We start from the raw sequence: 16,192 nt of genomic DNA, 5'->3' as shown, positions 1-16,192 counted from the left end.
GCCTTTAGGATGGGAAAACGGCCGACTCAGAGCTGCTGCTGTGGCCAGGGATCCTGGAACAGTGCATCATGTGCAGATCCCCAGCGCCCCACCCCCACGCTCACCCCCTTCCCCACCCCCACCCTCACCCCTTTCCCCACCCATCTTTCCTGCTGTCTCAGGCTCCACAGGTGAATCCTCCACAGCCTCCTTCAAGCTCTCAGACGTCAGTAAGAGGGGCCTCTGGCTGCTGAAGAAGGTCCATCTGCCCAGTGTACCTTCCCACCCTGGGGTGGTCCATTATCTTCTGTAAATAATGCTGCCCTTAAGTTATGCTGCAAAGGCCAAGTCCAGCGAGTGCACAGACATTAATTACGCTGTGTTTCTGTACAGATGATCAGCGGTGACCCATGCGAGAACATAGAGGAGTAAACAGGGGCAATCCCTGAAATCTTCTGACTCGTGGAGACTTGGCTCCAAAGTAAACATTTAATTTATATTGAACAGTGTGCTCTCTTCATGCTTCTGTCAGTAATAAGCTTGCTTCTCTTCTTTCTTTCTTTCTATATTTTTTCTTTTCAAACAAAGGTGATGGGCAGACTACCGGCTACAGGCCCAACCCAGCAGGCAGATTATTTCACTATTGGTAGCCTCAGGATGCTCAGACCTCATCCAGGAAGCCCCACAGTAAGGGCTCTTTTCAGGATGGAGGAGAAAGCCAAGGGCAGCCTGAAGGCCCACTTTGCTGTCTTAAAATGATGATGATTATTTGCCTGTGTTGTCTATAGCTGTTATTTTTTATCCTAAAATAATAATAATAATAATAATAAAGCCTCTGATTGTGGTTTAGTCTTCCTACTGTGGTCCTCCTTCCTAATGTCCATTCTCCCTGCCAGGTGCAGGAGGGAGGTCTGCCCCTTCTCTGAATGTCACAGTAGTCTGTTCAAAGAGGAAATAAAGTAGACTTTACCTGTAAGTCCTAAACCCCACAGTTGTTGAAACCTCCCCACATACCCAGCAAAGGTGAGTAGCACTGGACCAAGGCCTCAGCTCCTGAACCTGTTTACACCTGCCTTAGTTCCTTCAGGATTCACACATGTGCACACACATGCTCTCACATGCTCATACACATGTATATACACACACATAGCCCTGATTTCCCACATCACCCCTGGGGAAGAGAAGGAAGCCTCTTGCATACAAAGCCGGTCCAGACCCTGATTTTGAATTTCTATTGCAGCTTGTCAAGGAACGGGCTTTAGCTGTAGGATTTGGAGAGCTCTTGATAGATTATTAAGCCCTTTCAAATCTAATACTCCTTTCAGAAAGATGAAACTTTAAGAGGCTCACAGTGTGGAGATAGAACTGTCGCCAGCCCTTCACACGTGAGTTCTGTGGAGGGCTGGTCAGGATGCTCCTTCCTGTCCACAGCCTGCGGCTCAGGAGAGGATGTAGAGACAGCAAACCTCAGGTCAGGACTGGAGCCAAACAAACAAAAGACGCTCCCTCCAGTCTTCTGCCCTGCAACTGAGAAAATGGAAGTCAACTCAGCCTTCATCCCCAGAGCCCAGTATCCTGAATACAGGGATGATGCTTCAATGAGAGGAAACATATTCCTCCTCTGATGTCAGACACTGAGCCCAGGAAAACATATCTATAGTCTTTGATCAGACTCTGTCATACAGTTACCAACTGTTGCTCCTTCCAAGAAAGCTGAAAGAGTGTTTGTCACACAAACACCTCGGCTTTGAAACAGAATCTCAGTGGTGTATATAATTTCAATTAAATTACACTTCTTTTAAACATTGCAACACATTTTCCTTTGTTTTTTGTAATTATAAAAAAAAGATACATGCCCATAAAAAAAGCAATTTAAACCATACAGCAATGAATAAAGTAAAAAGCAAACATTCTCCATGTTGGGAAAAGTATAAACGGCAGCCATACCCCAGAGAAAAACCCCAACATGGCGCCTAAGGACTTCTTCTTCCTACCTTCTTCTTTTCTGCAGTGGCGCGAAAAGCTCCCGCCCGTGTGAACTCTCCCGCCGGTGCCAATTTCAAATCTCGCTGGCGGGGAACCTTAGCCCCAATGAGAACTAATTCCTGGGCTCCGGAGCTGATATCTGAAAGAACTTGCCAATAAACGGGTTGCCTGCCATTTATCTAAGCCCTACCATCTCCCCCTTAGTTCTATATAAGCACACAGCTTTTTGCAATAAAATTGGAATTCTCCCGGCGAAGTGTCTTTGCATGGGGAATTCTTTCACTCCACTCTCTCACTTCTGAAGACAGCCATAGTAAATTTGTTGGTGTATATCCTTCCAGAATTTTCTATATACATATGCATTGATTTTTTAATAAAATAGCAAGAATGTACAATGCAGCATTTTTTTTAAAAAACATTTTGTTGAAATATAAACTTTGAAACAACCTAAATGCCCAACGAGTAAGAAGACAGCAAATTCAATGCTTGGGCAGCCATACAGTGTACTATCTCACAGCTACACTATGAAAGAGGTACTCAAATCCACTTACAAGGAAAGATGTCCATAGCATATTTTTAAATAATAAAAGCAATTGTAGAACAATCAGTTACTTCCAAAGCTTAAGCATTTATCTGTGCCTTTAGCCTAGGGCACATTCTTCATACCTTGCTGATCCTTTTACCTCGTGTTCTATTATTTATGTTTGGGTGAATGTACCAGTTATCCATTTGATAGCTTCTAAGCTACAGATGCAGCTTTCTTTGTCCCACTTTGTGATACTGGAACTGGACCATGTGAAACCTTTCTCCTTGGCCAGCTGCCAAACACAGCAAAGGAAGGACCTCTCCTTGCTGATACTGGTGTATTTTGTTCCCTCCAACAAAACAGCTGCTAAAGCATCAGTATGTCAGAGCTCCAGGGCATGCACTCTGCAAGTTTTTCTGCATCCCCTTAAGCCAATCCCTGCAAACCAGCTCTAGCACTTCCTGCTCTCTAGTGAAGACTCCAGACCCCCAGTACCCTCTGTCCTCCAGGGAGCTATTCCTACAACCAACTCCGGCCTGAGCCCTCTAAAACATTTCTTCACTAACAGCCAGGCTGCATGGTCTTGCAGTAGCCATGGACTCCACATCAAGGTCTGGGTTTCATCTTTATGGGTATAGATGGGGCAGGAGGAAAGGATCTCTGAGGTGTTCTTTATTTTCTCTTCCTCAAATTCAGAGGTAGTGGCTGCTTGTATTAACCACTCGCAAAAGACCTGACAAGAAGTATTTAGAGGAGTAAAAGTTTATTGGGAACCCATGTTAAGAGGTCTCAATCCATGGTCAGTTTATTTCATTGATCTGGGTCTAAGGTAGGCAGAACATCATGGCAGAAAAGTGTGGTGGAGAAAGATGCTCAGCTCATAGCAACCAGAAGGAAGAGAGAGAGAGAGACAGAGAGAGAGAGAGAGAGAGAGAGAGAAGGGACCAGGGACAGATATAGTCAAAGCCATACCCCAGTGACCTACTTCTTCCAGCCTCACATCTCATCTACCTGTGGTTACCACCCAGTAATCCAGCCAAATTATTAATACATCAAATGGATAAATCCACTGGTGAGGTCAGAGCCCTCCTGATCCAATCTTTTCATCCCTGAACATTGCCACATTGTCTGACACGGGAGCTTTGGGGGGACCTTCCAGACGAAAATCATAACACAGCTCTTCCTGAATTTGGTATCCCGTGGACTATAGAAACTTCTTTTCGTAGTTAACCAGCTCTAAGTTGTTGATAGTTTTTTATATGAAATGTTCCCTGTTCAAAGCCATGGTGTGCTCTCTGTCTTCTGTCAGGACCCTGACTGAGATGCTCAGTGAAAGAAAAGCCAGAGAGAATGAAATTCCAGAGCACCACGCCTTGGTTTTAAATAGGACTGTTAAAAGGAAAAACACGAGACAAGTTAAATTTAACAGAGTTTAATTGAGCAGGAAAACGGTTCACAAGCCAGGCAGCTCTCCAGAAATAGAGTGGTCCCAAACACACACACTGGTGTAGAAGCCTGGGAACCAGCTTTCACATGCTGGGAAGACAAAGAAAGTGCATTCAACTGATGCAGAACAGACACCCCGTCAGAGGCTAGAGGAGGGCTTCTGATTGGCAGTTTCTTGTTTCTCCTCACTGTTTACACTGGGCCCTGGTTTGCAGAGGAGGAATCTAAATCTCCAGGGTCATTGCCATCTAATGGCCTCCCTTTTAGTATTTTTTAAAAATGATCGTTCTAACTTTTGGTCACCCTCTGCTTTATGAGAGATTAACCAAAGCCCAGGCATAAGCGCCACTCCCTGCGACCATCATGCTAGTCTCTTTGTCTCAGCTGGAATGAGTAAGTAGCAACATTCAGTTCATTGAAGAAAGATTCCTCTTGTTGCTCATCTCATTTTTGTCATTTTAATCACAGTGAAACCATCTGGTGTGCCACTGATGGTCCTGAACACACAATTAGGATTCTCAAGAAAATACAGAGCACCAGAGAGATCTCAAGGATGGCTTATTGGGAGGATGATACCAAAAGTCAAGAGTATGAGCCAAATCAGCAAAAGTCAAACGAATTGAAGAATGAACCAGAGTGGATTCATCTGGCTCAATCAGGTGGCCTGTTTGTTAATTTCCTATGAATGACTCTCCACAATGTCAGAGGTGTTAATCCAGGTACAACAGAGAGTGCTGGTGTTCTCACAAACTCCACATTTCTCAGCCAGTTCATAGTCCACTGCAATCCTTTCTCTAAGCCTATTTGAGCAAAGGAATTTAGATTTTGATGGAGCAGCTATACCCTTAGATGTAGCAGCTACTGTCAAAGCCAAGCTTCTGACCATCATTTCATTTGTACTCACTCTAAGTCATGGGAAAAGGAACTTAAGGGATGATGCCCACCCAGGGTTGACATTTCCTGTAAGTTTCTTTGTAACTAAAATATAGGTTTAGAGAAGTGGCCCAATGTTTAGCTTCTGGCTGGCTATGGAATGACAATAGCACCATCAAAATCCCTCTTCATTTTCCTTCCATTCATTAAGGCATGGAATGGCCCAAGCATAAGGCCGAGAGTTAAATTCTTTACAGATAAAGATGTACTTTGGGGATACACATAAGGCTCTTCCTTGGGCAATTTCATTTATGGAGCCATTAGTCAGAATAGAGGCCTTGGCAGTTTCTAACCAAGAGATTGAGGCTGAGTTATTATGTAACGGAAGACTGCCAAAATACATACATAGATAGGCATTCTTGCAAAGAGCACTGTTTAAGTTATCTTTTTTTACAGCATAGTCTCTTTTTAATATAGTCAGCGAACCTGGTCATTCTAGTCCATAGTTGGTTTAGAATAAAATAAAAAATAAGAATAAAGGGTTCCAAAAATTTAACTCTATAGAAAGGACCCACTAAGCAATCTAACCAGATGTTCACACTTGGGGTTCTGGCAAAATCAGTCACATGTGGTCTGATGGATTTCTAAAGTCATGGAAGGATTTTGGTTTAGCACAGCAAATCCAGAATTCAGTTAATCTCCCAGCATCAGCTATTGACTGTGAAATTCTAATTGTAACATTATTAGACCATGTGTAGACAAAAAAGGAAGAGCAAGAAATGGGAGAGCTACAGGAATGGAGGCTTCATGAGAATAAGAGGAAGTTCTTGAGTGTGATCTTGGGAAAGCTGTCTACATTCAACATGCCATCTGCTTCTCAGAAGAAATCCCCCTGGTTAACCTTACCTTAAGATTCCCAACCCATGTGCAATTCTAAAAGACTGGAGGGACCTCTTGAGATGAGAGGTATAAATGCAAGACTCAGGATCCTAAAGCTGTGCTGTGGTATGAGTGGTGAGGAGAACTTGATATTGTCCCTCTAATGGGTCTTAAGGGCAGTCCCTTGCTAGTATTATATTTCCTGATGAGCCAGTCCCCAGGTCATGGGTCACGGATAATCTGATCATGAATTGTGTGTCATGAAAACCTTGTTTTACCTGGTATAAATAAACTTTGGCAAAATGTATCTTGGCCTTGCAATGTGGAGTCATATCAGAAGTCATAAGTGTAGGAGATACATGATGTTCCATCATTAGGAGCATGGGTGGCCTATGGGTGACTATCACATAAGGTGTCTGCTGATGCTTTACAAGGGAGGTAGATCTAATTACAATTAAGCCATTGTAAAATTTTGTGATTAATTAATCCAGTTAATTTTGCCAGTTTTGGTCATGAAATGCCATTTTTCTTTCAACTTTTCCAGAATACTGAGGGTGATTAAAAAAATAAATAAATAAATACTGGTAATACCATTATCATGCTTTTATAACCTTATTTAGTTGCTTTATAATTTGCCCAGAAAAATGAGTTTCTCTGTATTGGAAATTTCTCCAGGTATTCCCCAAAAGGAAATACATTCTCTATACATTGTTTTGCTATTATTGTGACATTTGTCATCCAGCACGGGAAAGCCTCTACATTCTGAAAACAGACACACACTGATCACCCAATGAGGGTGACAATGGAATGAGGTGAATGTCACTATTCAAATGGCCTGGAAGGTGCAAATGTAACACCTACAGTCATAATAATTTTTCTAAGATTATGAGTTAGAAAAATCAGACACTGGTTGGTTATAAACCATTTTTGAAACTTGAGAACAATCACTCCACCATTGATTGTTTGTAATTTGATGAGTTTTACAGTGTAAAGCCTTTAACACCCGTGATTTTAAGGACCAGGTGACCATCTGGACTCTCTATAAATCCACACTTAGTACTAAATTTGCATTTATTTTAGTGCCAATTTTGCTTTTCTAATTCATTTCTATGGTATTGTTTATTGAATAAATGATCTCGAGAGATTTGATCTGAATCTGTCTTATGAAGTTCATTTGAACTGCACACCCAAGCACATTCATTTCTAGCCGTCTTAGTATGAATGTTTACTAGGATATTTCCTTGCGGCTCAGTTTTACTTTTATGAGTGTGAGCTTCAATTCTAATAGTGACAATTTGTCAAGGCAAAGAGATGACACAAAGGAGTTCATCTACCTGGAGTCCATTTTTGATAGTATTCCTACCAGAAGCAAGAAGCCCTTTGTTTCACCAAAACTATGAACAACTCTAAAATCATATCTGTTCCCTGTATATATTTACTAATTTGTCTTTAGCAACATGATAAGGTCAGATGGGAGCAAAAAGCTCTGCAGTTTGAGCTGACCTAAACTGGGAAAGTGTTGCCTTTCTATGAGTTCACATTGAGCAGTCACAACATACTCTGCTTGGTGTTTTTGTTCTGTGTATTTAACCTAAGGTCTATCAACAAGCCAGGTGTAGTGGTACATGCCTGTAATCCCAGAGACTCAGGAGGCTGAGGCAGGAGAATTGCAGGTTCAAAGCCAGCCTCAGCAACTTAGTCAGGCTTTAAGCAATTTAGCAAGACCCATTTCAAAACATAAGAAAAACTTTTAAAAAGACTGAGGATGTGGCTTAGTGGTTAAGAGCCCCTGGGTTTAATCCCTGGTACCGGAAAGGAAAGCGTATCTATTTCATTGCTTTATATCAACAGAAAGTATTAGCTCAGGATTATCCAATGAAGCATTTTATAAATCAATGTGATGGGTCGATAGCAGTAATACCACCTATACACAGTTTTGGTCTTCACAATTGCCAGGTAAGGGGACTAAAGTAGAAGAGTTAAAAAACTGCCACATTCTGGAGAGATTAGATGGAAGCAGGAGAAGAGTTTCATTAGATGATAGTCACCTGCTGAAAAATGCTGACTTTGACATACACTTTCCACAGAATATAGAACTTACAAAAAAAGTTTATTTCCTAAGACCAGCTCAGATGAGACCTCTGCTGATCTGGCTGCAACAGCTACTGCTTTTAAACAATCATGATATTAGGTTAGCTACTGGGTCTAATTGCAAGATATCATATGCAAGAACCTATGTTTTTCCATATTCTTGAATAAGAACAATTAAAGCCTTTCGTTAGGCTCCTTAACAAAGTAAAAGGCTCAGAAGTCTTAAAATGTAGAGGAGGGTAGCTATTGTAAGGTAGCTTTAATTGATTACAAGTCTGCTCATGCAGACTGTCATCAGGAGATGATAAGGCTTTTCTAGAAACTTTACAGTTTTATGGACTGTTGCCATACATGTGGTCCATGGTTGACCAAAATATCCTACCATAAACACATATAGATCTATAGACATTTATATAGAGATTTGTAAGACATATTATATACTAGGAGCGGAACAAAATCAGATAGCTATGAATTAAAATGTGTCCAACCAAAATTCAAACACAGAGACTCTAGCCCCCAATTGATAGTCTTTGGGGGTGGGGCCTCTCAGGATAATTAGAGCTAGATGAAATCATGAGGGTGGGGCCTTCATGATGAGAGGGCTTCATGGGGAAAGGAAGAAAGCCTCTTCCCCCTCCTCCTCATTTGAAGACAGAGAAGGCAGCTACCTGCAAAGCCCTCACCAGGAACTCACTTTGATCTTGGATTTTCCAGCCTCCAGAACTGTCATAAACAACTAAATGTTGTATGTATAAGATTCAAAAAAAAAGAAAGAAAAGAAAAAAGCATCCATATCTGTCCTCCCAGGGTAAATTCTCTGATTCTCTGGTATTGCATTCACAGTGAGTTCATGCAAGGGCAAAGCCATTAGGGAAAAATTCAGAGTCCAGGATCTGCAAAGAATCCAAGAAATCTGCAAGTCCAAGAAAATCTCTTAATTGTCCTTTAGTTGTAGGCTGGGGGAAACTTTGAAGAGCTTTTAGTCTCTCAAGTGAGAGAGAAATCCCTTGAGCGATCAGGTTGTGTCCTAAATACTGGACCTTTCCCTTTAAAGTCAAAGTTTTTTCATCAAAACCTTCTGACCCTCAAGTGTGAGTTGCTGTGAGAGGGAAAGAGAGTCCATTCAGAGCACTCTCTGGTGGGAGAGCCAGCAGCAGACCATCTACGAACCAATGAGAGTAGAATTTCAGGGAAATTGCAGGAGGTCAAGTCCTGATGTAATGGTTGGGAAAAACATGCCGGGGATTCAGGAGACCCCTGTGGTATTACAGTCCAGGTGCACTGCTGATTTTTCCAAATAATAACAAACAAGTCCTGACTCTCTATGACAACCGGAAATACATTTTTGCTAGAGAAATCTGAGCAAAAATATATTCCTGTGAACCATTTTGAGTCCGTGGATGCATTAGACAATAAAGCCTTAGAATTTAGAACCACAGGAAAGCTTGAAATCATGATTTTATTAAGTGTACAAAAGTCTGGAACAAATCTCCAACCTCATCCATTTGTTTTTTTCTAACTGGCAGGGTTGAGTGTTACAGAGACTAGTACACAGAATTATAAGTCTTTGTTTAATCAAGTCTTCTACTATTGATAAGAGTCCTTGAATCACTTCAGGCTTTAATGGGTATCAGGGTAATTCAAGGAAAGGTGGAGAATGATCTATTTGAACTTTTATAGGCTCTATACTTTAACCCTTTCTATATCAGCAAAACAAAAGGCCCATAAACATGCAAGTATTTTAAAAGGTCAGGGATACTACAGGCTTGAGCTTCAACTGTACCAATTTCTGCGTTACAGAGAACAACCATTCTGGTTTGGGACAGTCCGGAAATGCTAAGATTATTTCTCATAGCAAGCTCACTGGAGCAATATCCCATGATAAAATGGTATTTCTTTTTCTGAAAATTGTCAGCTTGTCAGGTTCACATGTGGTTACCTCTTATGTCTATTTTGAAATCCTTAACACAGAAATGATCCTTTTACTCCAAGGGATTTGTTGTTTTATTGAGGAGGAGTTTGTGGTAGATACAGTGGATCCAAGATCTACCAGCTAATGCAGGATTCTGCATGTAAACTTTGACTTCTCGATGGTTATGCAAAGGTATTATAGGGAACAGTTTACTGGAGAATTCTGTAAATCACTGTTGATTATTGTCTTGTGGGCTCCTTCTAGTGGGCAAGCACTTTGGTCTAAAAGAAAGAGACTTAGGTCCTTCTGACTGTGGTTTAAAATAAGGACAAAGAGGTCTGTTTGGTGTGGGCTCCTGCAACTGTAATTGGAGAGACATAAACTTGTTAGCATCTTGAGTTTTTTCCTGTTCTAGAGTCTTCTAAAATGCTCAAAGAAAAGTCACCTATCCAACCATATCTGTAAATTCCCATCCCAGTTTACGATTCTTAATTAAACTGCTCAGCTCAATGCAAAGTTCGTTTATAAATAGAGCAGTTAATGCTGCTTCAGCCCCTGCAGCAGATACTTCTTGCTGTACTTCAAGTGCCGAATGATTCAAAAATAATATTTCCAAATGAGCTTTGTAACCTCAAACTGGTTCATCCTTCTTCGGCCTGTAAGATTGAATAATAGACAATCAATTTTCTCAGGATCAAATCTTAGAAATGGAGTTTAAACTGTTTTCAGCAATTCTTCTAGCTGCCCCAGCCCCTGTCTTGAAGAAGTTTTAGAGGGGTCTTTAATAGCCCCCTCAGAATCCTTCCATTCTGCTGGCACCCTTCATTTCTGAGATTTATCAGTTCTACTGTAAACTCCTAAGAGAATTTTAAATTCCTTTGTAATTTTATTTTTTTTAATTAATTAATCAATTATTGGTACTGAGAATTGAACCAGAGGCACTTAACCACTGAGGCCACATCCCCATCCCCCTCCACACTTTTTTTTTTTTGAGACAGATTCTTGCTACTTTGGTAACTTTTGGAGAATTTCCTTTTGGAAATGGAGAAGTCTCTTAAAGCTCAGTCTTATACCATACAGTAAAACTGATTATAGCGGCAGGCCTGTATGATCAGAAGGTCTCACTATCTAACCACCAAGCCTTTTCATTATCCTCAGGGTAGAAAAGTAATTGAGCAAAAATGTTAGTGTACTCAAAGTATTGAGGTAAAGGCAGAGAAACAAAGGGAGCAGTCAGGGTTAGTTCTCTAAGGATAGAGTCTTCCTCGACCATGCCTTTAGTTGGTTGCTTAAACTTCATTTACCTTTTGTAAAGAATCTTTTAAGGAGGAAACTTTTAGGCTGTTTGAGCCTATGTACCCCACTGTTTGGCAGGGTTTTTAATTCCTTCTTTTCTAAGTGTACCTCACAAGTAAGAAAGTAATTCCAAATTAAAACTTTCCAAATGTGGCCGCTGCTTTCTCAAAGTTGTTTCTGGTAATATTAAACTACTTTCCCAAAATTATACATATTCTGGACCCATGATTTTGGCACATGACATCTGGAGTCCCAAACCCCTTAGACTGTGACAAACCCATTATTAAAAAAATACCTACCCAAGGGCTCTTAACTGGACTCCGTTCAGTGAGTGTCAAATCCATTTTGACACTTGTCATGGTTTGGATATCTGGATCATCCCTCCCAAAGGTTCATGTGTTGGGCAGTATAGAAGAAATGTTTACAGGTGAAATGATTAGATTGTGAGATATGTAAACTTATCAGTGGATCAGTCCATTTGATGGACTAATAATTTGACTGAACTTCTGGGTGGTAACCGTAGGCAGATGAAGACTATCTGTAGGTCAATGGAGTATGGTCTTGGGGACTATGTCTGTCCTTCCCTCTTCCTCTCTCTTTCTCTCTCATTCACAACTGCCAAGAGATGAGCAGTTTTCCTCTTCTGCACCCTTTGACCATTATATTTCCACCTTGGAGTCAGTCTACCATGGATTCAATCCTGGAATCTGTGAGCCAAAATAAATCTTTGCTCCTCCGAGTTGTTCTTGTCAGGCATTTTGGTCACAGTGAAGAAAAGCTGACTGACGCAACAGTGAATCCTGTCCACCTTTTGTCTCACCCAGTCAGACATCTGACGCCTCTTAACTGGATCCAAACTAACAAAGTAAAGCAAAGAAAGATATATATTTTTTGTTGTTGTTCAAATAACATTGAAAAGCTTGGAACACAGATTAGTAGGGCTCAAAATCTGGGAAAGAAATTCATCCATAACCTCCAATTTCTACAATATTCTCTATATCATTTTTACCTTCCTTCTTCTCCAGCCCCAAAGTGTAAACCCAGGGGTTTGAACTCATCATTCTTCCTGACAGTAACCTCATTTGATAAGTCAGTGCTCCAGGGGTGACTGGAAGATCTACTTCGGATCCCGCTTCTGACACCACGATGTTCAAAGGGAAAAACTAGGACAAGTTAAATTTAACAGTTTAATTGAGCAGGGAAAAGGTTCGTGAACCAGGTGGTACTCCAGAGTGAAATGGGTTTAGAATACTCCACTGCAACCTCCTGGAAAAGGCAATTTTATGTGTGAAAGGAAGGCCAAAAAATGTACTTAATTTATTTAGAGCAGAAAGACTCTATCAGAGGTTAGTTGATGGCTTCTAATTGGTCAAGTCTCTAGTTTTACTCTACTGTTTACATTGAGTCCAGTTTGCTTATGTAGGAATCCACAGATCTGGGACTGTCTCCATCCAATGGTTTCCAAATTGGGATTTTAAAAAATAAGCAGTATGAAGATGATAGATGATACTTTGGGGGAAAAGTAACTAGAAAATTGTTTGGAAGTTAAGAGTTAAAGACTTGGCCTTTGTAACTCAAGTCCCCATTAGACCGCCTCTCACTGTGTTTAAGTCAATGGGCCACAAATGACATGAAACCTTCTCATAATTTTAAATAGAGATGTAAAGGCTTAGGGAAAGGACAGCCTAAAGGAATGTGTTCCAGTTGAGCAGTCAGGTAGGAGCTCAGTTTGATTCTGGGAAGCTTATAGGCATCATGGTAAATTTTCTTTCCTCCAACCCCTTCAAGAGTTCTACCCCAATTTAAGGGAGTGACTTTGTGTGGAAAGAAAATAAAAGGTATTTGGATAGCTACATGAAATGGTCAAATTAATGTCCAATGGGTAAAGAACTGATGTGGACAAGGGGAGAAGGAGGTCAACCAGAAGGAGAAATGAACAGTTCTCAATCTGATGGTGCACAAGGCACTGAAACTAAAGCTGGATGATCCACCAGCATTAAATTTTCTCCCACAGGGTCCCTAGCAATAGAAACACACAGGGCTGGAAAGGAAGAAGAGGGACTCTCTGTCTAGGGAACTTCACTCCTGTCAACATGGTCCCTCCCCTTTGGGTTTATTCCCTCAACTGAGAAAACACTATCCACTCCACCCCACGTCCCCATATTCTCTGTATCATTTTTTACCTTCCTTCTTCTCCAGCCCAAAAGTGTAAACCCAGGGGTGTGAACTCATCATTCTTCTTGACTCACACATTTCCAATTCCCATAAGCTAACTCCTGTGTTCTGTTGGTTCACTGTAACCACCCCACTCCCTTACTCCAGGTACTGGGTGTCCGCCATCTAGTAGCCTGTTGAGGAGTCAGGGGAAAATAGAGGACAGTCAACAGAAGCAAATACCTAGTTAATGTATCACAATGTCACCCAACACTTTGGGTAAGTAAGTATGCTTCCTAATTAAGCAGCCAAACCAATATACTGAGATCAATGTGAGTCTTGGGCAAATAGAGAATAACTAACAAATTAAAAATAGAGAACAGAGGTCAGCAAGCTTTTTCTGTAAGGACCAGATAACAAATAGTTTAGGCTTTGCAGTCAAGAAGCAAAATCAAGAATGTTACATACATATGTGTTTAACGAGAGAACAAATCTCCATTAAATTTACATTAATTAAATTGGAAATATGATAATGATCTTGAAGTGTAAATTTTTTGTAATACAGGTCTACTAATGAGAAAAGTGGGTTTCTTTATTTTAAAGATAACATTTCACTTAATTGGGACTCAAAGTTGATGTTCTCTATGACCAGACCAATTGCAAATGTTCATTAGTAAAAAAATTATTTTTAGCATGTTCGCTCTATAAAAACAGGCAGTAGGCCTTATTTGGCCTGTAGATTATAGTTCACCAACTGATGTAGAATAGCTAATGGTATAGGAAAAAAATGTTTCAAATGGAAAACTATATATGGTCTAGATGATTCCTCCAGGTCATTTGATTTGAAAGTCTTTCATTATCCTTGAACCATATGTTTTAGTCAGCTTTGTATTACTATAACAAACTACCAAGACAGTCAATGTAAAAAGAGAAAAGGTTTATTTTGCTCACAGTTTCAGAAGTCTCAGTCCATGATCAGTTGGTCTATTAATTTGGGGCCTATGGTGAAGCAATATATCTTGACAAGAGTGTATGGTGAAGAAACTACTCACCTCATGGCAGACAAGAGACAGAAGAAAGAGGCAGGAAGAGGTTAGCATCCCAATCTTTCTCTCCAGGGTGTATTTCCAATGGCCTAACTTCCTTCCACCAGGCCCCAACTCCTAAAGGCTCCACCTCCCGATAGCACCAAGTTCATGACCCTGCATTTAACACCTGGGCCTTTAGGGGACATTCTAAATCCAAACTATAGCAGTATATGATAATTCTGTAGGTTTTCAGTAAGGGGTAGGGATGCAAATCCTGTTCTATCTGGGAGAAATTCCATGGACTTCCCATATCACCTCTGTGAATAAAGCAGTTTTCTCTTTTTTGCAGATTTGTTTCAACATGTCTTTCTGTGTATGAATTTGTGTTGCTTGGCTTCTTTTTTGAACCAGTTACAGCCTCTGTCTGGTTACCTCATAAATAAAATCTCTAGCAAGTGCTTTTACATCTGTATAACAAGAAAGGTTTTCTTTTTTCTTCTTTTCCCAAAAGTATCTTTGAACAATAAGAAGGTATCAGCAGTTATGTGAAAGATACAGCCAGTTAAGCCACTGTCACAGATCTCCAGAAACTTAGTGACTTCAAACAGCACAAGTCCAAAATGTGTCTCCTGGACTCACATTGTCCAGGGCACTCCTTCTGAATGCTCCGGGAGAGGCTCTCTTCCTTGTCCAGCTTCTAAAGGCTGTTGACACTCCATGGCCTGTGGCCACATCACTGCAACCTCTGCTTCTTTGGTCATGCAACTCTAACTTGCATTCCTCCTGTGTCCCTTTTGTAATAACTTATGGGGTTGTGTGGAGCTCACTCAGGTGACCAGGGGAATTGCCCTATCTCAGGAACATCAATCACATTGGCAAAGTGCCTTTTACCATTGCAAGTAACATTCATAGGGGACATGAACAGTATTGGGGTTATCATTCACATTAGTCTACCACATAAGAAAAAGTAAGAAATAACAAAATTCTGTTAGGGGCCTTCACCAAACTTTTTTAAGTGTTGTGAATAAAGGAATTGTTGACTAAATTAAAAAAAATATGTCCATAATCAAAATACTATATTGCAATTATAACAAATGCACAAGGGCATTATGTATTGACGTTACATTTCATGACATGGAAAGATTTTTAAGATACAGTAGGTGAAGAAAACAATATAAACAGTATGACCTCATTCACGTACAATTAAAACAAAAGATTATTATTTACATGTGGTTATCCCTAGAGGGAAAACTGCAATCAAGTAGGAGCATTAAGGGGAACTCTCACTTCTTACTTATGTATTTGAGAATTATTTGAATGCTCGCAATATTATAGTTTGCATTCTATACAATTTTTCATGATCAGAGAAATGAGCACATTAAGGATAATCCAGAGGGGCAATCCCCTCCCCTTCCCATAGTCCTTCCCTGGCCTATCTGAGAAGCCACACAAGATGCACTTGCAAAGCTGCACTTGTGAACACATGGTTACAGGGTTCAGGCACTGATGGGCCAGCTCCCTCCAGAGATAAGAACACACTCACACAGCTTGGAGGTTACATGAAATGGTATAGCCCTCAAGTAGAACCAACCTGGCTATATTCTTGTCTACTAATGTTTTTCCCTTCTGCAGGTAAACTCTAAACTAAGGAGTCACCTCAGCTGTTGTCACAATATTCTACTGTGTTCACATGTTTCATTTCCTCCTTTGATATTATGCCACTGTTCGCTGGGTTCTAATTAGCAGCCGGTCTGTAACACAGGCCAAGATCTAGAAATATGCAGTTTCTGCAGGCAGCTAGCTTCCCTCTTATTATGTTAATAATGAAGATATTCTGTGGCAACTTGGGTTGGAATATCTGATAAAAAACAGCAGGACAACTGTTCCAGACATCCAAGCTAAATAAACAGAACAAGTAGCGATCATAACAGCCCCAACATGGCCTACACAGGAATGCAAATTTGCAAAACGGTCCTTTAAAATCCTTTCTTGTATGCAGTTTCCTGAGGACACTTCATTCCA

The sequence above is a fragment of the Marmota monax genome, unplaced genomic scaffold (assembly GCF_021218885.2).
Source record: "Marmota monax isolate L192 unplaced genomic scaffold, Marmota_monax_Labrador192_F-V1.1 WCK01_AAM20220418_F8-fsc00017, whole genome shotgun sequence".
Taxonomy (NCBI): domain Eukaryota; kingdom Metazoa; phylum Chordata; class Mammalia; order Rodentia; family Sciuridae; genus Marmota; species Marmota monax.
This window is presented reverse-complemented; position numbering follows the sequence as displayed.